This window comes from Pteropus alecto, unplaced genomic scaffold (genome assembly GCF_000325575.1).
Source record: "Pteropus alecto unplaced genomic scaffold, ASM32557v1 scaffold22, whole genome shotgun sequence".
NCBI lineage: Eukaryota > Metazoa > Chordata > Mammalia > Chiroptera > Pteropodidae > Pteropus > Pteropus alecto.
In genome coordinates this window covers 8,586,191-8,611,242 of record NW_006434839.1, presented here as the reverse complement: position 1 = coordinate 8,611,242, position 25,052 = coordinate 8,586,191, and the positions used below count along the sequence as shown (strand labels likewise).

General features: G+C 36.6%; 1 long non-coding RNA gene across 5 annotated transcripts in view; it reads right to left on the bottom strand.

Moving 5' to 3' along the window:
- The window catches only part of LOC107195566, a 99,649-nt gene that overhangs the window by 47,394 nt on the left and 27,203 nt on the right, over positions 1-25,052 (bottom strand). For 4 of the 5 annotated variants that reach the window (XR_003045911.1, XR_003045912.1, XR_003045909.1 and 1 more), the window contains one exon: positions 9,912-10,028. This is a non-coding gene — a long non-coding RNA (uncharacterized LOC107195566). Of the gene's footprint in view, positions 1-724; positions 2,103-9,911; positions 10,029-25,052 lie in introns of those variants that run through there. The other variant, XR_003045910.1, reaches the window with a different exon arrangement.

Genomic DNA, 25,052 nt, shown 5'->3' with positions numbered 1-25,052 from the left:
CCTAAGATTGTTCTTTCTAAATTCACATTTTCCAATACAAAAAATACTTAAGTATAATTTAGTTATGTTAAACACAACGTGCTCATGATTTCTGTATACAAATGCTGGCAAAATGAAGAGATGATCCAGACAATTTAAATCTAAAAGCATAGTGAAAGGAAACATTCACATAATTGAGATTAAAAAAAAAAAAAGACTTCCCTAAATTTATTAGAATAATTCCATAACTGCTATCTTCACTCTTATTTGTTTAGCTCAGATCTTGGTTTCAAATTTCAAAATGTCACCGTATATTAAAATTAGTTCTGTGTCCCTAGGGTTGATTCACAATGTTTTTCCTTGTCCCCACTCAACCTTCTGAGCAATGTATGACAGCAAAACATCACATAAAAGAATCCAGAAGCTCAAATAAGGGAAAAAAAGCTGGGGGTTGGGCGAGAAGGAACAAATTCAAAGACTTCTTGACTTACTAATTTAAAGCAAACAGGTTTTGTATGTATCCAAGAAATTGAGCAAACAATCCAATTTATCTTTAACCAGTATTAATTATTCAGGACCAGTACTGAGAAACTAAATTTTGGATCCTATATTTGTTTGATATAAAAGACACAGTCACAAAGTAAAAAAAAAAAAAAAAACAACCCCCCCCCCAAACCAAAATAAATAAATCGAAATTCTCAGGTATAGATAGACAAAAATAAGGAGGGGGGGCTGTTTATTTGGAATAAAATCTGTAACTATCTATGTTGTCAAAAGCTTTCATATCTTAAAAGGAATTTTATTCACAATCTCTTCCTTTTCATCACTACATGTTTCGAGTCCCCTTCCTCTTAACATTGTCGACAAATCTTTCTCTTTCACATTTTCCCAGCAATCCGCTGGATCCTAACTTTCCAGCCACATTTTAGAAAAGAATTCAGACCTCAGCTCAGGGTAGCAACAACGCAGGCTCTCCCTCTTGTGGTACAAAAGGAAACTGCCCGTCTGCACTGGCACGCAAACCCGGAAGTTATTTCTGAGTTTTACAGCAGCTGGGGCAGGTACTTCATTGTCTTCATTTTACACACAAGGAAAGAGCCTAACTGAGGTTAAGCAACTCACTTCCTCAAAATACCTCACCCAAGAATACATTTAAAGCAGGATCTGACCTCACATTACCAAAAGATAAGTCTGAAGCAATAGGGAGAACCTATTTTTAACTCCTACTGTTCTGATGTACTTTCAAAGCAACTGTTTAGATAAGTGTTATTATCAGTTTAGTATAATATATTCGTGATCATTAACAAAATAGGAAAGTGAAAAATGGGCTAAAGTTTTCATTAAAAAAAGTTATTTTCCAAATTATTTTTCAATGTTCTCAAAAAAAGTACAAAAATGGGGTATTATTTTGTATATCATGGATCTCCTTATCAAAAGTAATTCTTTCAAAAGAAAAACAAGGCAGAAATAATGAGAATGGCCAAACTAAGAAACTGTCCATCTCGTTTACCCCCATGCTTACATCATGTCCATGTCACATCCCATGCTCCTTTCAGTCCCATCTTTAGAATGCCAGACAAAAACAAGTGTCCCATAAATCTTCGTTGAGTAAAGGATTTGTTTGGGGAAGAGAGAAAAGAAGAAAAAAGGGAATTTGGTTACCCAGCTGCTACCTTATTTGGAAAAATAGCTGAATGAATTTCAGTCAAAGGATTGGTTGTTTCTAAAATAAATTTTTTCATCGTGCAGGGACTTGGGCAGAACCATGAGCAAAAAAATGTTCTCGTAAGATTCTGATTTAGGTAATTTTCTACCTGAAATATACCCACCCACTTTTACCTAAGAAAGTAAAGTTCTGTCTCTAAGTTTGTATGTGAGGATATGCAGGAGCAAAGGCATAAGGTCACCAACTCCTCGTCTGGTGCCAAACACGGCCGGACCCAGCTAGAGGTGTTCCAGACGGTTGCTTTCTCTTCCTTTGCTCTGTGCTCTCCTGCTCTCTGAAAGGATCTCGTGCTCAGGTTATGCTCGGATTTCTCCGTGTATCTGGGATTTCTCCGCCTATCTGGGGTTGAGGGCAGTGGCTGGGCACCCCAGGCCTGGAACGGTGTGCCTTTCAGTATCTAAAGAATACAAAGGAGTTAGGCCATCATCTATTTTCCTTCCTAAAAGCTGAAAGGTGGAGGACAACATCCCACTACACATTTGAACTACTTTACATAAACAGAATATTAACCTAAGAAACTACCATTCCTTCCAGTAGTGAGCGTTAATAGTTATTAAACATAAAACCAATCATTCTAAACCAATGTTCACATGCAAGGGAAACACAGCTGTTACTGAACGAGAAATTCTGGAAAAGGCAACTAATAAAGATTGCCATTTTCATTAGAATCAAAGGAGCATCTGACACAGAACATTAATTCGATGGTTCTCACTAAAGTATTCCAAGGCAATATTATTGCAATGAAATCAGCAATATAGTCTAATTTCTTGAATAGTCACCTTAAAGAGAATTTACAAATCTGACTGGCCATCCATTTTATTAACAGCTTTTTTGAGGTATAATTTATATGCCATGAAAGTCATCCATTTAAATGTACATTTACATGAGCTTTAGTAAATTTATCCACCCGCACAACTATTACCAAGAATGCCTCCAACACCCCAACAATTCCTTTGTACCTGTTTACAGCCAATCTCTCTGCTCCCTCCTCTGGCTCCAGGCAACCACTGATCTGACCTATGGTTTTGCCTTTTCTAAAGATTTCATATAAATAGTATCATACAATATATAGTCCTTTGTTTCTAGCTTCTTTCAGTTGGCATAATGTTTTTGAGGTTCATCCATGTTGTCATATATATCAGTAGCATGAATCAGAACTTCAGTCTTTTTCACGACTGAATAATATTCCCTTGTGTGGATAACATTTTGTTTTATTCATTCGCCAGCTAACGAATTTGGAGTGTGTCTGGTTTTTATCTTTTGTGAATAATGCCGTTGTGAACATTTGTTTGGTTTTTGAATGGGCACAATTTTTTAAATAACCTTATTAGATGTGACTGCTTTATAATAAATTATACATATTTAAAGTATACAATTTGACATACATATACACCCATGAAACTATCATGCGTAACCAAGAAAATGAATATATACATCACCTCCAGTGTTTCCTTGTGCCCCTCTCTTTGAGATCTTTTTCTCTTTCCTCTCCCAAGACATCCTCAGGCAATCACTGATCCACTCTCTGTCACTATAGATTAGTCTGCATTTTCTAGAATTTCAGTTAAATGGAACTTGACGGGGGGTACGTCTGGTTTTTCCATGCAACATAATTATTTCGAGATTCAACCACGTCGCTGAGTGTATCAGTAAGTCCATTTGTTTTCACTGAGTAGCATCCCACTGTGTGGATATGCCACAATTTGCTTATCCATTCATCTGTTGGTGGATGCTTACCTTAGTCCCAGTTTTTGGCAATCGCAACTTAAGCTGCTATGAACATTGTATACAAGTCTTTGTCCGCTGGACTTTTAAAGAGACTGCCAAACTATTTTCCAGCATGTTGGCTACATATTGTATTCCCACCGGCAACATGTGAGGATTCTGGTGTTTCCACATCCTTGTCAACAAACACATGGAATGTCAGTCTTTTTCAATTTAGTCATTAGAATGAGTGTGGAGCAATATCTTATTATGGCTTTAATTTTCATTTCCCTAATGACTAATGATGTTGAAACTCTTTTCATGTGTTTACTTGCCATTCATGTATCTTCTTTGGTGAAATGTCTATCCAAATTTAAATTGCACATATTTAAATTGAGTCGCTGTCTTAGGACTGAGTTTTTAGAGTTCTTTACGTATTTTCTAGATACAAACCTTTTATCAGACATATATTTTGTAACTATTTTCTCCTAGTACATGACTTTTTATTTTCTTAATGGTGATGTCTTTTAAAAACCAAAACTTTAATTTTAATGAAGTCCAAGTCATTTTTTCTTTGATACTTAACACTTTTTATATCGTTTTTGCTAAATCCTTGTCTAACCCAAGACACAAAGACTTTCCGCCATGTTTTCTTTTTTATGTTTTGTTCTATGATCCATTTTAAGTTCATTTTCGTGTGTGATGTAAGGTAAAAGTGTGATGTGAGGTACATTTTGCTTCACATGGATATCCCATTGCTGCAGTGCCGTCTGTTGAGAAGACTGCGCTGTCCCTGTTGGATTACTTTAGCACCTTTGTTAAAAATCAACTGACTACACAATGTGTCTACTTCTGGATGTTCTGCCCCACCGACCTAGATGTCTATCTGTATCTGGATAGTATACCGTCTATTACTACAGCTTTATGGTAAGTTCTGAAATCAAATTGTATAGGTCCTCCAACTTTCTTATTTTTTTTTTTAAGTCATTTTGACTATTTTAAACTCTCTCTATTTCCATACAAATCTTAGAATCTGTTTGCCAATTTCTATAAATATTCTTCTACAAAAATCCTTTCTGAGATCTAGACAATGACTTTCTTGACTCTATAGATCAATTCGGGGAAAGGTGCTGCATTAACAGTATTGAGTCTTCCAACCTATGAATATGGTATATATTCCCACTTGTTTAGGTATACTTAAATTTCTCTCAGCTAAACCTTTTTTTTTTTTCCTTTTTGATCCTTTAATTGCCACATTTCTAGCCTCTGGGAGTGGCAGTTGGCTACTGTATCGTTTTGACGTGACTCCAGTGATCTTTTCTCAGCAAAATCTTACCCAAAGCTCCAACACATTTATCGTCTGCCTTTTCCGGTGCCCAGAAATCATTGTTTTTGTCAATCTTTTCCAGTTTTTATACTTCTTTTATTCAGAAAGAGAATCATCATCATTAATGGCAGTGATCTTGGGTATCCATTTTAAATTTCTCCATTTTCCATAACATAATCTCTTACAAAAATAAAGTATGACTACAACTCCACTTCAAGTATCAAATATAGAAATGCTCTCAAGTCTGACATAAAATTTGTCATCATAGCTTGAACATTTTCCATTAGGAGAGTGAGTCCTCCACACGTAAACTAACGAAAGAGTCAGATGTTCAGTAATTTTGAGAATCCTAGGGAATAAACTGATTGATTGTTTGGACCTCAGCCATGGCTCCTGACCACAAAACTCTATGATAGCCCAAATACGATAGATCCTGTGGTGTTATCAACAAAGCTTGACACAGGCAAAGGCAAATTCTTAAAGATTCTATTAGAATTACCACGCGTTGTAATTATCCTCAACCCAGATTTTGTTACGTTCCACTTTTTCTCCAGTTATGACAAATACTGTCACAAAATTCTTAAGCCTAACTTGCTTTTAACATTATTACTTAATATCTATAGAATGGTTTATAGTCATCAAAGCTCTTTCACCTACTACCCTGTTTGATCCTCATAAAAACCTCATGTCGTAGGCAGAGCAAATATTATCGTTTTATACCTGTTGAGACTGAAATACAGAGGGATTAAATGTTCCACATAGCCAGTAAATCAGATCTAAGATCTAGTTATTCTGGTAATGTGTGTCTCTGCCTCAATTTCTTCTAATGCTTTGATAACTTCCTTTAAGGTAAGGAAAAGAAATTAAACCCCAAACATTAGCTGTCTCAACACTTTCGGTTGAGAGTAACTAGTTTAACAGTTGTTTCCTTAACATTTTTAGTTACTGGAATGTGAATACAGGCCATGAGAAAGAAGAAATAAAGCCAAATTTCATAAAGATTGCAAAAGCAACCTTCAACCTAAGTAATGCTGATCTACACACACCTCCCTTACAAAACACAATTCTCTGAAATCCTCCTAGGAGAGAAACACTAATCCTCCCCACATACGCACACAGAGGTGGTAGCCTTAAGTGTCACAAATCTGGTAGGTATTTCAGAAGAGTATCTTGAAATCTAATACTTGCACTGAGAGAAACATGTGGCAATTTTTCTCATCTGAAAAACTAAAATCGAAAACTTCCTTGACCCTTCTTGACTCCACAGTTCCTCAGAAGCGTCTGTATACTTAGCCTCTTTGATTCATTTCCTCCAATTCTCCCTTGACTCTAGTCCACTCCATCACTTCACTGAAACACTCTTGTCAAGGTCACTAATAACCTCCCCATTGCTAAATCCAATGACCAGTTTTCAGCTCACATCCTACCTGACCCGCCAGCAGCAACTGAGGCCAGTTACTTTTGCTTCCCTGAAACGCTCCGTTCCCTTGGAGACCAGACTATCCCATATTCCCACCTTATGGTCCATTCCTCAGTCTCCCTTGTTGAATCCATCTCATTTCCCAAACTCCAGAGGTTGCAGTGGTCCCTGACTCTCCTTTTTTCTATCTACTCTTACTCCCTTGGTGGTCTCAACTCTTCTCCAGGCTTTAAATAACAGCTAAATGCCAATGACTTTGTCTCTTTTACCCTGACTTCTCTCTACCTGAACTCATCTGTCTCTTTGATCTTTCCACTTAGATGTTTGAAGTGCCATCTCAAATTTAATGTGTCCAAAGTAGAGCTCCTGGTGTTGCCCCAAATCTATTCCTCCCACGACCCTCCCGGATTCAACAAAAGGCAACTCCATTTTTCAGTTATTCTGGCCAAAAATAATCACCATTGACACATCTCTTTCTCTTTCATCCATATTCAACTTCACAGCAACATATAACTAGAATTTCATCCCTTCCCTTGGTTATGGTCTCAGGCACCATCATTGCTCAACTGGGTCACTGCAAGAGTCTTGAATTGGGTCTCTCTGCTTCACCCTTGCAATGCCCCCATACTCACCTGCCCCCATACTCACCCCAGGCTATTCTAATCACAGCAGCTTCAACAGAAAAATCATCTTACTCTCTTCTCAAACCCTACCAATTCCTTTTCATCTAAGCCAAAATCCTTATAAAAGCCACTGCTCACATCCATTATCTTTCATCTCCTTCTGTCCCCGTCACTCACTCCATTCTAACCAATCACAAAGCCTCCTACTATCCAACGAGACAAGCACACCCCTGCCTCAAGAGCTTTGCATTTCCTATTCCCGCTGCCTAGAACACTCTTCCCCCGAATACCTACAGGTCTTTTTCTCTCGCCTTCTTTAAGTCTTTGCCCCAAACATCGCCTTTCAAGTGAGGCCTTCCCTGAACACTCTATTTATAATTGAACCCCTTACATTTTCACCAAAGCACTATTGCCTTCCAATAGATTATATATTTCACTTGTTTATAGTCTGTGTCTTTCCGATAGATTGTCAACTCCATGAAGGCAGAAAGTTTTGTTTATTTTGCTCACTACTGTATCACGAGTACTTAGAATACTGTCAGGCAAATGGTAGGTACTCATTAAATATTTAATGAATCAAAGAATCACCTTCTTAAAACAATATAGATTTATATTAACTGATCCATACACAGACCAGGAGGTTGAAGGCCTACAGAAGGCTGAGTAATGGATAACTAAGAATGTTGATTGTATATGATGATACAGACCAGTTCTCTCCATTAGAAATAGAACATAAGCCACAAGTAATTTAAAAATTTACTAGCAGATACATAAAAAAGTAAAAAAATAAGTTAAATTTATTTTAATATTTTATTTAACCTTACATATGTAAAATATTGCTACTTCAACATGTAATTCATACAAAAATGATGCATAAAATTTCTTAGCCTTTTTTTCATACTAAGTCTTTGAAATGTAGTGTGGATTTTATGCACGGCACATCTCAGTTGGACTAGCCACATATCAAATGTCAACAGCTACATGTGGTCATTGACTGCCACATGGGACCAGCACAGATACAGACCAAAACTAAATAACCCCATCATAGAGGGGAACATCTTGAATATTTATTCATTGCATTTCAAACAACGCCCTGATACGATCTCATGGTTTCCTAGTTTTGTTAAACAGTTTCAATGGATAGGACAAGAGTAACAATAACTTCCATTCTGAGAAACCAGTTTATATCAAGATAACCGGTTCAATTCTTTAAAGTTCATTCAGATGGGAATTTTTTGACATTCGATAGTATTTTGTATTAGTTTCAGGTGTACAGCATAGTGGTTAAGACAGTTACATAACTTATAAACTGATCCCTGATAAGTCTCGTACCTGTCTGACAGCAACCACAATTACAATGTTACTGACTATATTCTCTATTTTGCGCTTTATCTCCCTGTGAGTATTCTGTGTCTAACAATTTGTACTTCTTAGTCACTTCACCTTTTTCTCCCAGCTCCCCAAGCTCCCCCACTAAAATCTGGTAACCATCAATTTGTTCCCTGTATCTATGAGTCTGTTTCTGTTTTGTTTTTATTTTGTACTTTAGATTCTACATATAAGTGAAAAATGAAACTAGACTATCTTCTTCTACCATATATAAGAATAAACTCAAAATGGATTAAAGACTTAAATGTAAGACCTGAAACCATAAAACTCCTGGAAGTAAACATAGGCAGCAAACTCTCTGGCGTTGCTCTTAGTAATATTTTTTTCTAATGTATCTCCTCAAGCAAAGGGAATCAAATGGAAAAATGAACAAATGGGACTATATCAAAGTAAAAAGTTTTTGCACAGCAAAGGTAATCATCAACAAAATAAAAAGACAACCTACCGATTGGGAGAAGACATTTGCCAATGACACATCCACTAAGGAGTTAAAATTTATAAGAACTCATACGACTTAACACCAAAAAAAACCGATCCAATTAAAAAATGGGCAGAGGACCTGAACAGACATTTCTCCAAAGAGGACATACAGATGGCCAACAGACATATTAAAAGATGTTCAATGTCACTAATCATCAAAGAAATGTAAACTAAAACCACAATGGGATAACACCTCACACCTGTCGGAATGGCCACCATCAGTAAATCAGCAAACAACAGTGTTGGCAGGGAGATGGAGAAAAGGGAACCCTCATGCACTGTTGGTGGGATTGAAAATTGGTGCAGCCACTATGAAAAACAGTATGGAGTTTCCTCAAAAAATTAAAAACAAAACTACTACCTTATGACCCAGCAATTCCACTTCTAGGTATTGATCCAAAGAAATCTAAAACACTACTTTGAAAAAATATATGCATCTGTGTGTTCACTGCAGTGTTATTTACAATAGCCTAGATATGGAAGCAATCTAAGTGCCCATCAATAGATAATTGGATAAAGAAGATGTGGTAGATATATACAATGGAATATTACTCAGCCATAAAAAAATAATGAAATCTTACTACCATCTATGACAACATGGATGGATCTAGAGGGTATTATGTTAAGAAAAATAAGTCAGAGAGAGGAAGAGAAATATCATTCAGATGTTTAGATTGGAAAGAATAAATGCCTTTCTTCCCTAGGCTCCTCAATTAAGAAACAAAGTTAGACCTGGAGAGATTCTGTGTTCTTTTCTATATTGGCAGGGGAAAAAAAACATTATTTCCAAATAGAATTATTAAATTATTTCCATGAAAAAAAAAAAAACAGTATTTATTTCAAGTTAACCAAAATATATTCTGTGTTAAAAGATAATTTTTTTGTATAGATGTAGTTCCATTTTAAAAATTCAGAACAGTTGTTTTACCAATAATTTTACATTTCAATATATAAAAGTGAAATAAAACACCAAGGAGAATGCTTTTAAATTTTTCATATATGCATTTAAATCCTGTTTCTTAATAGCTAAAGTATTATGCATGGAAATGTTTTCATTATTTTTTTTTAATCATCAGGGGATTAATTTCTTCCAGAATCCCATTATTTATAAATATTCACTTATTGGAATTATAATAATTGCCATCATTATTCAACAACAAAATCTAAAGAACTCAATTAAAATGCCTAATATTTTAAAACTTTAAAGTTAATTTTTTTTTTTTTTTAAAGCAGTAAAACAAACACACAGCAGCATCTACTTACTCAGCTGTCACATGGTATTGTCTACTGGCAGGTTCGAGCTTAGATATGGGAGGCAGAGAAACTCTGGGTGGTGAAATATTCCGACTCTTCTAACTTTGAGAAGCAGCAATAAAATGCCTGTGTGAGAAAGAAAACTAGAATTACAACCAAGTTAGAACTCTCGTGAGTGGATCGTCTAGATAGGGAATAATCTGTTTCTTTCTTTCTCTCTCTTTTTTTTTAAGTGAGGGCTCAGAACAAGTTAATTCATGGCCCTGGAGATGTGGGTAAACTGATACAGCAATACTTGGTATTGCAACTGCCTTTCTGTTTTCAGAAATCTGGGGAGAATCCTAAGTCAGCGCAATAAAATATACATCTTTTACTACAACTTGATCACTTTTTTACCAGTCTGAATGATCGCTAGAGATCCTCCATCTCTAACCATATAATTTATTGTATAAACTAAGACACTTGAAAGTGAAAAGGGGGACTTTTGAAATATTTATTAACCAATGAACTGTTTTTATTATATTGGTTTTATTCTAAAAAATAAAAAAAAATGTACATCCATTATAATAAAGCAAAATTTTAAGGTTTCTTTCCATGAAAACTTAAAATATCATAAACAGATAATTACTTTTGGTACACATTCATATACTTTAATGTTTTCTTATTAGATTCTGCCTTTTATATGGTGTCACTGGTATTTTACTAAGAAAAAAAGATTGATATGATCTTACTATTTTTCATTTTTCACAAAGTTGTAACTGTCTTTTTCCAAGTTTCATTTTATGTTTAAGAATTTGAAATCACTAACATCCGACTTTTCTGTACTGATATTATTTTTAACAAGAAAATGCTCTTTTCACAGCTGCTGAGAAACCTGGTAAACTCAAAGCAAATTCTGCTAAATAAAGGATACTATCGATTCTATTTTTTCCATAGCAAAATCATAAGTATTTGGGCCTATTTTCACAGATATTATCTTTTTGTCTAAACTGTTTTTTTCCCCACTGTTTTCCCCGCCAATCCATTCACTATACACACTGCAACACAGACAGTTTCTTCCCCAATACAGAATTCATCATGTCCCTTCTCACATTAAAACTTTTCAATGGCTTCCCATCACTCCTAGGATATAATCCAAAACCTTAACACGGCTTCCAAAGCTCTATTCGACCTGGTCCCTTCCTACCTCTCAGGTCACACTGGCCACCTCTCAAATCCTCAAAAGCATCAGTTTGCCCTTGCTCCAGGGCCTCTGCATACTCTGTTCCCTCTCTGCTTGAAACACTCTTCCTCTTGGTCATGGCCACCATTTATTGCTGAGAGGCCTTCTAATACCACTCCTCCCTCCCCGCATCACACCATGGTATTGTCCCTCTCAACAGTACTCTGCCCTTTTCCTACAAAGCATTCATCGAAACCTACATTTACTCATTTGTGTGTTTTTAGAATGCCTATAGACAATAAATCCACCAGACAATAAAAGCTCCATGAGAGTGTAGAGGTCATTCTTGTTGATTCGCCCCTTAATTACCATCCTTTACCCAGCACCTAGCTCACCTAGTGAACCTTCGATAAATGTTTGGTAAACGAATGAATGAAAGACAATGAGAGGGTAAAGAAACAAAGAACAATCTTATTTATTTCAGTCAACTTGTTATCTATGACCAAAATACCTCACAATCCCAAATCCCACTATATCATCAATTGTCCCTTCTATAGAGGGTGATTCTCATCAGCAGATAGCCTATACTTTCTCCCAACCTGGAAGGAAGGAAGGAAGGAAGGAAGGAAGGAAGGAAGGAAGGAAAGACCTTCCTCTTGATCCCATATTCCCATGAATAAATTCCCCATTAGTCTAATTCAGCTTTATAGGAATACTCAAAAGAGCTGTCTCCAATTCTTTCTTCCCATTCTCACTTGAACCCATTCCAATCAGGCTTATGTCTCCACTGTTAAGTTAAAGCTATTGTTTAAGTAGTCATCAATGGCTTCCACCTTAAACTATCCAATAGCCAGGTGCTGAGATAGGTACTTTCAACAAATTATCTCATCCATTTAAACAATTCACCACAACTACCCTATGAGGTAGGCACCAAGGTTATCACCTGAAAGAGGTTAACTAAATTTATTCAAGATCACTTGGGTCGAAAAGCATCAGCAACAGTTTTTACTAAATCTAATAGTTTTCATCTTACTGGAACTGTCAGCGGTATTTGACAGAGCTGATTACTACCCTCTTCCTACAAACACTTTCTTTGCTTGGTTTCCAAGACACCACATTCTCCTCTCCTTCTGCTTCACTGGCCATTCCTTCTTAGACTTCTCGTTATCTAGATTCTGGAGTGTCCCAGGGTCTCGGTTCTCAAACTTCTTTTCTATCAATCCTCTCTCTCCCCTTGGCCATCGCAATGGGACTCATCACTTTAAATATCAAATACCAACAATAAGAACCTGAACCTCTTCCCTGAATTCCAGACTCAGGGAATTCAGATGCCTACCTGACATCGTCCCTTAAGTGTCTAACAGACATTTCACACTGAACGTCCTGATGTTTCCCCTCTAAGACTGATGCTTCTACAGGACTCCCTATCTCGGTAAATGATAATGCAATCCTCCAAGTCATTCCTGACTTTTCATTTTCCCTCACACCCCATAGCCAATCCATCAGCCATCCTTTTGGCTCTATCTTAAAGATGTATCTGATTTCTAACTACTTCTCCCTACTCCACCACAACTGTCATCTGAGCCTCCGTCATCTGCAACAGCCTCCCAGCTGATCCTACCCCTGCCTCTCTGCCCACTGTTTTCAAAACAAAAGGCCAGAGTCATACCAATATAACAAAATCACATCACGCTACTCCTGTGCTCAAGCTCCATCAATTGTTTCTCTCTCGTTCAGAACAAAAGGCATTATGATGCCCTACGAGGTCCACAATTGACCCCAGGCACCTTTCAGGCTTCACCTGCTACCACTCTCTCCCTTGCTCACCCCCTGGTCCCACTGCTCTCTCTGATGTTCTTCGAGGATGTGAACACACTCATGCCAGGGACTTTGCACTTCCTGTTCCCGCTCTACAGAATGTGCTTCTTCACAGACATTTGCAAGGCACCCCCACCCCCACCACCTACTTTAGGTTTTTAAACAAGTGTAAATCAGTCAGAGAGGCCTTCTCCAGCCACTCTACTTCATGTAACACCCCATCCACACCAGTACATGTTCCACTCCACTTCCCATGATTCACTTTTTCTTGAGTTTTTCTTTTTTAATTAAATTTTCGAGGGTGACATTGGTTAATATAATTACATAAGATTCAAGTGTGCAATTCAATAACAACCTACGTGTATTGCATTGTGTTCACCAACCAAAGTCAAATCTCCATCCGTCACCATATATTTGACTCCCATTCCCCTTAACTACCTCCTTCTAATTTACTTGTATTTGTTTATATTCATTCATTCAATCAGTCAGCCAGCCAATCAGTCATATCAGCCCCACTAGATTCCTCGTCCCCCATTTTTTTCCCTTCCCTCTAGAGAATTTAAGCTTCTTAAGGGAAGAAATTTTTGTTTTGTTCGATACCGTATTCCTCCGGGGGCAGGAAAATGCCTCGCACATAACAAGTCCCTGACATATATTTGATGAATAAATAAATGGCTGAAAATAATATCACGGGTAGGCAGTTTAACTCAATCTCCAGACCCTACTGTTCTCAACAGCAAGCTTTTGCAGAGCATGGACTATGCAGGTAGAAACAAATTTTGCACTGTAACTGGCACACAGTCTTCATTATAATTTCATCGTTGATGATCATATTTCCCACTAAAATTTTGGGTTTCCTATATTATATGAATTTTATATTAAATTTAAGAATTAAAATATTCCACTAACTTTAAGAGTTAAGTAGAATATTTTAAAACATGGCATCTGGGTCTCAATTATCAATATCAACTCCCTTGAATTACACCACAACCACCGGACGGCTTCCTCCTTCAGGGAGGTATATGTTTATTAACGTTTTGCCTGAGAGCCCTCCATATTGTATTTTTTGCTGCACTGCCCGTAGGATGACCTTGCAGCCACGCAGAGGAAAGCAGGAAGAACAGGGACTGACAGTCTCGTTGTGGTCTCTCTCTCGTTACAAAGGTTCCTCTTTGAACTTCTCAGTATACTCTCCCAAAGGCAGTTCTCAGACTACAGAGAAATGATTTCAAGGTCCCTTTCATGGGTACGCCTGTCTTCTAAGAGGTCCAGGGCTGTACGAGCCTGCGCACACTTCCATCTCCAATCCCCGGACCCCAGGCCTCCACTCAGTTCTTAGTGGTTTGGTTCTACATGCGGATATTTTACCAATGCAATACCTTTATGTGCTGAACTAAAATTCACAAATGAAACGAAAGAAAGTTGTATTTTGATACAATTATTCTACTCTTGAACTCTGTTGTCTCACCAAGAAATTCAAACCACTTGCTTTATTTCCTGAATTATTATTAATCTATAATTTAATGACTAGAAACTACACTTTCAACCATATGCTACAAGTGCACTTAAGTGTCAATATAAAACTGCTGAAATTAGGATAGATCTCAACAACCTAAAAATATATGACCCAGGATAAAAATTCTAGGACTATATGTCTGGCCATCACCAGTGACATGAGAGGATGAAGAACCACCATTTACTGAGCATCTACTATATGCCAAAAGCATTTTCTCCACATTATCATATGTAATCCTTATAATAGCTTGTACGGCAGGTGAACAGCACCAAACCTCTAAACCCTGAAAGATGGCCCCCTAATCCCACTAATGCGACCCCTTCCATGCCGGCTAGATGAGACTCAGTGTTAAAAAGCAGAAATTGGACAGTTTTCACCAGATGGGAAGCTAGTAATTAACATTTGTATTAAAACCGTCACATGTAGTTAACATGAAAATATCAATCTTAAACCTACATGACAGGCTAAAGTGTTTTTAAGTATTTCTGTTAACTCACCTGAGTAGACTCAAAAGATAAAAACATTCTTCAAAGAAATTGCACTATGCCGTCTATAGTTTTTCAGTTTAGATTTTCATGGGAAAAAAATGAATAGTTTGTTATATTTGTCCCTCAAATATTCCAAGAAAAAGTTGTTTCTTTTGTGTCATACAAGCGGTGAAGTCTTAAAATACTTTGTTATAAAAATTTATATTAATGAGCACAAGCTCCTTGAAAAAAATATTCAAGTTTTTTTTGAATATTGTTTTCAAATAATATTAAAAAAATATTCAGAAGTGAACTGGACTTTAGAGTTGGTAAAAATAGAAGCCTAGCTCTTAAAATTCCATGAAAATGTTGTTTGCTTCCTTCAAAGTTTAAAAATAAAGTATTTCCACTGCAGGTGTTTGTCAGAGGACTTAAGACGAACAGAATTAAATGATCGCCTATACCACAAACACACTGACAACACTTAATGTTTTAGAGAAAAGAAAAAAAAAAAAAAGATTTAATGGCCCTGTTGACAATCGTGATTTTCTAAGCATAGGTTCCTTAGTACCACTTCCAGCCGGCGGAGGTGCTGGATCTCGCGCCCCCAGAGCTGCTCTCTGCCCCCCTGCCCTGCACCAGCACACACACCAGCACACACACCTCCTGAGCCATGGTTTTGCACAGACTCCTCGGACTCCGCCTTCTGGAAAACCTAATTCATGCGGACTGCGCTCCTGGATCTTTTACATAACTGTGGTTGAAGATATTTTTCACTAGGTTCTTTAAACAGAGATTCACGTGATAAATTTCTGCTCGAGTTTAGTTCCAGGAAATGTTTGGTTTCTGCAGATGTTTATATGCTTCCGGTTGTCAGTACATGAAAACGATATAAGTCTATGTTTTTCTCACTTGAGCGAGCAGAAAACGTAAAATCAAATATATGGCCCCAATTTGTTCTGCACTGATACATGGAGGTACCTAATCCTTCAACTTCTTTTAGGTAGGGTTGGTTTTATTTTTTATAAAGTTACTTTACTTTTTGGCCTGAAATGTGTAAGCTGCTTTAAGTGTTTTCAGAAGCAAGAAAAGCTGCAAAATGTAAAACATTAAAGACATATAATGTTGACCTCCTTATAGGTTCCAGAATAAAATGGAGAAAGGAAAGCACAGTGGTGTTTTTACACTATGAAGGTATAAATGCCCCAAATTAAATTCTCTGTTACCTAAAAAAGATAAGAAAGTTTCCATCGGGAAACAAAACAGCACTCTCCCCAATTTATTTTAACCCGGTTCATCAGTTCGAATACTCACATATGTATGTTCTTGGTTGAATTCCCTAACAATACTAAAAAGACTGAAATTTTTACAAACTATTTTAGTAAGAGAGTTATTCAAAAATTATTTCAAACATTAAAAACGTTTTAGAAAAGTGAATTAAACTGGTTTATATTCTAACACACTTCATTTGGAAAGTAGTTCAAATGACGTGCATGCATATTGTAATCATAATCAGCCAAGAACTGTTTTTAGGTCCTTCATCCTTTCTCAGTAGTAAGTGACTAAAGTAATAAGTAATGAAACAATCAATCAAAATCTTTAAGGCATTTATTACTACATTTATACTTTACCTCCTTTGTCACAAAGCATTTGAGACAGCCCATAAAAATTCCAATGTGACAATAAAATCACATTTTACAAATATAAAAATTCAGACAAGAAAAAGAAGCATGCAATTATGTAGGCTAGAAGGTTTCTTAAATTAAGCCATAAATTTCACCCTACACTATCTGGTTGATAAAGCAAAAAGAGAAAACCAACCGATTACAAAATTGACACTGGTCATGAAGGACTGGTAAGTCTCAGGAGAAACAGAATTTGTTCAGGAATGCAAATATTAGAAATAGTGCTCTAGCATATTATTATGTAAATAATAAACTGAGTTCTTCAATACCATCTCTGATTGATATCCTAAATTAGTTCATCAAGCAGCTTCTTACAGTATATAATATGTGCAGTAAAAAAATAAAGCTCTCAATTATCTGGCTGAATAAAAAATAAAACCTAGAAAGTGTCCTACAGAACTTTCTGCAATGACAAAAATGTTCTATATTATACTGTCCAACATGGCAGCCACTCAGCCACATGTGGCTGCTGAGCACTCGAAATGAGACTAGTGCAACCAAGAAACTATTTTTAATTATATTTAATTTTAAGAGCCATAGTAGAAGAGCAAATATCTATCCATTGGACTGCACAACTCGAAAACCTTACTTACTAAACTTTTTTTTTAATAGCAGAACCATTTTTCGGTTGGCAAACACGAACAGAATCTAACATATAAAAAAATTAAAATGGTATATTGTATACGTATTTTATGCTAAAATTTATATTACTTTATAGTCAATAATTAATATGACTATATGAGTTTTCCAATAAAATAACTATTAGAAATTGAAGTTATAAGTGAGAGTTATAAACTTAGGTCAACCCCAGTAAACACTATTTCTGTATTTTGAGTGGATGAACTGTGCAATGCCCACATGGGACTTCTAATTACACATTCTGAGCTACCCAAGTACCAAAGGCCACACTCGGCAGCCATCTACTCAGAAAGCATGAGAAGTAAACACGGCATGCCAGCAGGGCAATATCAGGGGTTTCTCTTCATGGGAAGGATTTTCCCAGGAATCCACATGGCCATCCAGGAGCTATTCTCTTTGTTATTCAGATGACAGCTCAGATGCAAGAAAATGAGAATCACAGGGTGGGCGCAGACTCAGGTTGGCTTAGAGGCTTTCTGTCCTACATAGAAACCAACACCTCTTTGGTCCGAGTCACAGCTTCCGGAGTCCCCACAAAGTTTACACCCATCTCTGAAAAGTGCTGCCAGGAAAGCTCAAAGCAATTGCTTTTAACCAAGAATTTAGGGTTCATGGATAGTTCCTCCTAGTGTAAATATCTTTACTAAATAAAGGTCACTTTTTACCATAAGCAATGTTGCCTAGTACCACAGTTGACTTTCCACTTTTATCCGGATTCAGAGGAAATGATTAAAAAGTTCATCCAAGGTCAGATTTGTCCTTAAAGAATGAGAAATGATTTTGTTAATTCTTTGCCCACTTTCATGTTAAAAAAAAAAAATAATCTGCGTATATCAAGAACAGAAAAGAATGTCCTTAACAAAAATCTACAACAAAATTATATTTAATGATTAAATAATATAAGTATTTCCTTTAAAAGCCAGGAAATGAGACCAAGATGACAACCATCACTTCTACTGAATAAGGTAGAGGTCTTAGTCAATGTAATAAAAGAAATAGAAATGAGATATAAAAATTTTTTCAGAACTGTCCTTATCTCCCAAGTGATCATTGTTTATATACAGAATTATGAAGGAAAGCTATTAAAACTAATAAAAAATAAGTTTATCAATGTTGCCGGATATAAGATCAATATACAAAAAAAAAACAATATAATTCCTAAAAGTCAAACAACATGACTTTGTAATTTTAATTTAAAAAGCTACCATTTAAAATGGCAATTAAAAAACAAAAAACAAAAAACCTGAGTTCATGGATATAGAGAACAGATTGGTTGTCGCCTGCAATGGGGAATGAAAAGGTAACCCAAATGGGTTAAAGGGATCAAAAGGTAAGAATTTCCAGTTATAAAATGAGTAAGTTATGGGGGTATAATATACAGCATGGTAACTACAGTTAATCATACTGTTTTACTTATTTGAAATAAGCTAGGAGAGTAGATCTTAAAAGTTCTCATCACAAGAAAAACAATCCGTGAGTGACTCTAGTGACGGATGTTAACTAGACTTATATTGGTGATCCTTTTGCAACGTATACTACTATTGAATCATTATATCGTACACCTGAAACTAATATAATTTGTATATTAATTATGTCTTGATTCAAAAAAAACACCAGAACCAAATCTGAATTAAAATCAAGCAACATGTTTGTAAACTTTCCTTAGTTCTGATTTTCTAACACAAAATAAAAGAATTGACTTAAACACCGATACAGCAGCCTTGGGATTAGGCGTCAAGACAAATGGTTCCATTAGTAACTTTAATAGGAAAGCCTACAGAAAGGATTCAAGCACAAGGCAGCCTATATCAGAGTTCTCACCTCCTTTTTGGGCCACAAAAAAACAAATCCCTAAGGAATAAGACAGTAACAGAAACGGGTTAGAATCTGGGGATGGAAGTACATCGTTAATAAAAGAAAAAAATTTCCCCCAGATGACTGTGGTATATACGCCTCCCCCTCGTCCCACGACAAATGCCTCCAACTCCTGCTCCGCTGAGATCACTGGGTTAGATTTATTCTTTACATTTGTTAAACATTTAACAAATAGTTTATTGAGCACCTACTATGTCACTTTCAGGAAGTGAGTATTTTTGTAATTCTGCACAGTTAGAATTTTCTGGGCAAATTTTATTGAGACCTGCGTTAAAAGACAAACCTTAAAACTTAAAAGATGACTGAACAGAAAGTAAGAGACTTCTCTCCCCAGGAGTATGTGCTTACATTTCAGAAAGATGATGAAACCAGGGCCACTGAGATATTCCAGGGCTTATAAACACAGAGTCTCTTGTCTTAGGTTATTGCTTTAAGTAATAACCTGTCTCTGCCCCAGAAACCTTGTGTCTACTTTCAGGATAATATGAATAAATATAAGTACCAAAACTCTGTCACCAGGCACTATGCTAGTTCCTAAGGCCACAAATGTAAACAAGAGAAAGTCCCTACTCTCACAGAGCTTGCAGTCAATTGTAGTACTGACAAATAAACAAGCTATCACGACACAGCATGGCAAGTCCACGACAGGCGACGTACAGGGAGCCGTGAGGGACTGGGGAATCTAAACTGAGAATCGAAAGACGAGGCATTAGCCAGATGTCTTTTTTTGCAAATAAGAGAAAATCCCAAACCAACCAAGCTTCACTATCTTCACATAACCAGAAATCCCAAGGAAGGATGGCTCCATCATGCCAGCCAGGGCACAAGCTCCTCCTGCTTTTCTACCAGTACGGCAACTGATGCTTGGGCTAGCTCCCTTTATGCCGGAAAGATGGCTGGAGCTCGGCCCGCAGTGGGCAGAACTTCCCACGTAACTCTTTTTTCTCAGGGAGGAAAACCTTCCCCGACGTCCCCCAGCAGACTTCCTGTCCCACGGCCCAGAAGCGGATCACATGCTCACGCTCAGACTGACCAACTGGCATGAATGACGGCTGGTGGCTGGGGCCCCAGCCCACCTTCTCCAAAGCACATGCAGAGAAGAATGAATTCTTGTACGAAACTGAGGTTCTGTTAGAAAAGAAGAGAGTGGTGGAAGGTTCCACGGAAAGACACCAGAAGTACGTGCTGCAGTCATAAGGTAATAGTTCCCTTTCATAGAATATTATATTTGGCACTAACAAGAAATATAAAGAAATAAAAGACCACCTTATTGTTAAGCAAAAGCATACACATATTCAAATTTAATTTTAATAAAGAAAAACTAAAAGTCAATGAAACTAATATAGTATGAACTAAATACCACAGAGGCTGGGAGATCACACAGTAATAGAGGGAGATTAGGTTTTTGAATAACCAGAGGCAGTTCTGAAAGAAAAAAAACAGTGAATAATGACCAAGAGGCTGATTTATGTTTAAGGGCACAAAGGTAAGAATGTAGGGATGAAGAGGTATGTTTGTTTAGCTGTTAAGAGAGACTCTGTGGAGAATACTGAGAAATACATAGGTAAATACAGCACCCACAAGGACCGAACCCCCGAGTTTCTGTCTTGGACAAAGGCAATCATACATATTTGTTGAACGAATGAATGAATGAATGAATGAATGAACAAATAGGCTTGCATTTGAAATACTATTTGACTATAAACTACCGAAGTTTTCTAATCAGAGGACAAACATGACCAAAACTATTTCTGATGGAAACTCTTGTTTTCAACAAATAGAATAGACTGGAGGAAAATAAGACATAAAGCGTGATCCACTGGGAAACATTTGAAATCATCCAGGCATAAAGGGATCCAAGAACTAAAAACCAGAAGTATAATTTTTAAAACTGGCGGTTATACATAAGTACACATACTTTATTTTATTTATAATATCGGAGACAATAAAGAAGTAGTGCTGCCTTTTTTAGATTTATTTATTACTGCATTATGAAAAATACAAAGATTAATCTTTAATTCTGTTCATCCTAAATTTTAAGAAGTTTTTATAGCAGTTCAACTGGATTTTTGATCTTAGGTTGCTTTTTCAACTCCAACAGGAAGGATGTGCGACTAAAACCTGAGTCCATCAGAATAATGGTCTCTGTGGCCTCCTAGTGCTAGCCGACTAGAATGGCAGCTTCTGTAGGAAATGATTCAACTAGTGCAGGCAGACCTCGTTTCATTGCGTTTCACGGATACTGTGTTTTTTTTACAAATTAAAAGTAAGATCTTCCCCACCAGTAAAAAAGTTACGACTCTCTAAAGGGTCCGATAATGGTTAGCATTTTTTAGCAATTAAGTATGTTTAATTAAGGTACGTACCATGTTTTTTTAGACATAATGCTATTGCACACTTCACACACCTACGGTATACTGTAAACATAACTTTTACATGCACTGGAAAACCAAAAAAACTCATGTGACTCTATTTATTGCAATATTCACTTTCTGTCAGAGGTCTGGAACCAAACTTGCAATATCCCCAAGGTATGCCTGTACAGGCTCATTTTGTGTTCTAGTTTTTCCTCTACATATAAATAAAGTAAGAAAGACATCCCCCAAACAAACATATCACACACTGTTCACAAGCATACCAAGGCTATAACTGAGGTAAACAGAATGGCTACGAAGCCGAGTCATTAGATCGCTCATGCTTACATCTCCAGCATTATCATTTTCCTATAACAGTATGTGAGAAGCTACTGTTAAGGTTCTTTCTGTTTTATTTTTGATTGTTTCCAACAAGATCGTAATTATTGTTTGCTCATATTTTATATGCCATTTAATTTTTATTTCACCCCTGGCAACTTCATTTATCTACTCTGCTTCTCCATGTCTATTCATTATAAAAGATAACCAGTGCTTCTGCCTGACAAAAGACTCAAGAAAATCTCCCTAGTCAAAGAATCTCTGATCTTCTTGCTGGACTGAGGGTATTTCTAGCTCATTATGTGTACTTGGCAGAGCTCTTACTGACAAGCAGGCTTTGTTACACACAAATGGGACCCCACTTCCAGCCAGACCCTGAGTCGCTCCAACCTCCCACCTCCGCCCCTCTGCTGCAATGCTCAAGCTGACCTAAGAAAAGTCTACCAGGTCAAAGAGGAAGGCTGTGTGCGGGCTGGCAATGCTGTGCACGAAACACGCCATCAGCTCAAAATATCCAGGTGTCTGTTTCACGGAACCATAAAGTTTTAGAGATACGAGTAGCCTAAGCCTTCATGTCATCTGGACCCTTCTTCCTTCTATAAATGACAAAATATTTTATCAGAAGAGCTAAACTGGCTCAAGGTCACATATCCTAACTATATTTAGACATCCTGGGGAAGCGCTGAGGGATGAGTAAGTAATAAATACATAAAGTCTAAGCAAACTAACAACACCGTCCTCTCCGAAAACGCAATTAATACCAGGGGTGGGAAATTGTGTTGGGAAGAGAAGTAACCACGGATTATGCGCCTCAGCTGTGAATAATGTTTTTAGAGTCATAATGATGGAACCGCTAATTATTATTCAAAATTTAATTATAATTACAATGAGAAGGGAGGAGGGCCCTGCACATAGGGTGGGGGTGCATAAGAAAGAAAAGTTAAGTCCTCTTCTTCTATCATGAGAAGTCAGAGGTAACGCCCAAAGCTGGAAATTAAAAACTGGAAAGAGCAACATGCTATCTAGATTTGGAGGCAAATAACAGAAGAATCGGGTCTCAGAGCAGGGGTTGGGGTAGGAGTGAGAGCTGGGAGACTGCTGAGTTTTGCAAGAAGCCTTCTATAACTCCTGGACTCTTGGAATTCTGTGCATGTATAACTAAGATTAAAATTAAATTAAATGGCCAAACAGAGATTAGAACCTAGAGTTTCTGACAATATAATACCTTTTTTTAAAACTACATGTATCTTTTTTACTCGAAGAAAATATAGAAAAAACACTGTTTTATCTAAACGATTTAATTTTCTATTGTTCTCATTGTGGTTATTGTGTTTTCATTTAATGGAAGCCAAATGAATGTAAATACTCACCAGCCGAACTAGGGACGTATGAATCTGTACTAAGTGCTGGGAAACATAAATGAGACCTTTCCTACCAAGCGTCTGTATTAGAGAAACAGATAAATATACAAATAACTAAAAAGCAATGAGATAAGCACCCTAACACTTAACTCTTCTGTGAGTCTTGGTTTCCTCATTTGTAACACGCCTCATTGGGTTTTTGTGAATATTTAATGATTCAGTACAGATAAAGTTCTTGGAACACTGCCTGCAAGATTATAAGAAAAATAAGACCAAAAGACAAACCCATGCCTATCTGACTGTAAAGCCCATACTCATTTCACTACATCACATTTCTAATAATCCTATTCTTTTCATAAACAAAAAATTTATCTTCTCCCTGGATCCAAACAGCATCCAGTAAATGAACAGTGACTCATTACCCATGTAGATGTAGATGTGGAATAAAATTTGAGGATAAAAAAACTTTTCTACCTTTTTCTTTTTCTAGTTCTTTTTAATTATTTACAAACATTGATTTATTTAAAAATAGTCCCCTTTGTTTTATGAGTCAGGCATCGTTAAGATAAGTAAAGTTCTTGATTTATCAAGAAAATGCGGTAGTGAACTATTTTCAATGACCAGAAAATAAATTAACTATCACTAGGTGGCACTACACTAGATAACTTCTCCAAAGTTAAAAAAAAAAAAAAATTAGCACAAGATCCAACTTATCAAATTAAAAAAATACTTTCTTGCAACACGAGAAGGTAAGACTCTATCACTCCTGTTTTAAGTTATTTCATGGCTGTAAATATAAAGATATGGTTTAATGGAAAAGAAAACTATGGTATAATCAGGTTAAATTTGATTTTTAAACTATTCTGATATCTTAAATACATATTCTGATATCTTCTAAGCAGAAATCATTCTGAATGTCTCTTTTGTTTACAATACAGCAATAGGCACATGAACATATGGTGGTTTGTCCTGTAGTAACTTGCTTAAGGTGAAACTACATTTCCCAGAATCCCCCTTGCATAAATGATTCTAGGTCAGAGTTGGCCGAAAGAGGAATTCACTTGAGATCTGGTAGGAGGGACTACAGCAGCAGCTGTCGCTCTCTGAAGTGATCACTCTCTTCTTGGTCAGATGTGATGACAGACTCAGATGCCTGACTTCCAGCTCATCCTCACACCCCTCTGGTCCATGTTCAGTTCTTTCTCCCAAATATTGGGCCTACTGACCAACAAGGGCCCCAGGCCCATCACCAGACACTTGGCAGGAGACAGAGAGGTGACATTCAAGAAATATTTAATGACCGACTAATGTATGTTTAGTAAGCTATAATAACACAATAAACGATTTAAGCTCCTCCTTACGCAATAATGTACTCATATAATTACATAAGCTTTTGCATGTAATTAAATATTATATAACCTTTTTAAAGAATAAAGCACATCATGAGGTAATCAGTGATATTAAATACTTAGAGATATTTAAGTTGAGATGTCTGAACAAGAGTGAGCTAAGAAATGTCTGAGCAAAATAGTGAGCTAAGAAATCCAACTGCACCACTTCTTTATTATTCACCAAATTATTATTTAGTAGTATCATACACTTTGCCTGAAAACCCTCAAACATTTATAGCTACTATTTTTAACAGTCAGCTGAACTCCTGAGTTTGAGAGCCAACCACCAAAATGGCTCCTTAAACTGTTTTATTTTCAATACTGATCAATTGGATCTAGTGCTAGACTCCATGAGAAGGCGTATGTAACAAGTTCAATAATCATGTATTAAAAGAATTGATAAATTATCTTCATATTGGTGTCAGTCTGATCCAACTCTTTTAACATCTGCGTTACCAGAAAGCAATACAAACGAAACATTAGAGAAAATAAGAAATTTAATTGCTAGTCCACTTTTGTGGGTTTAAAAAATAAGATTTTTTT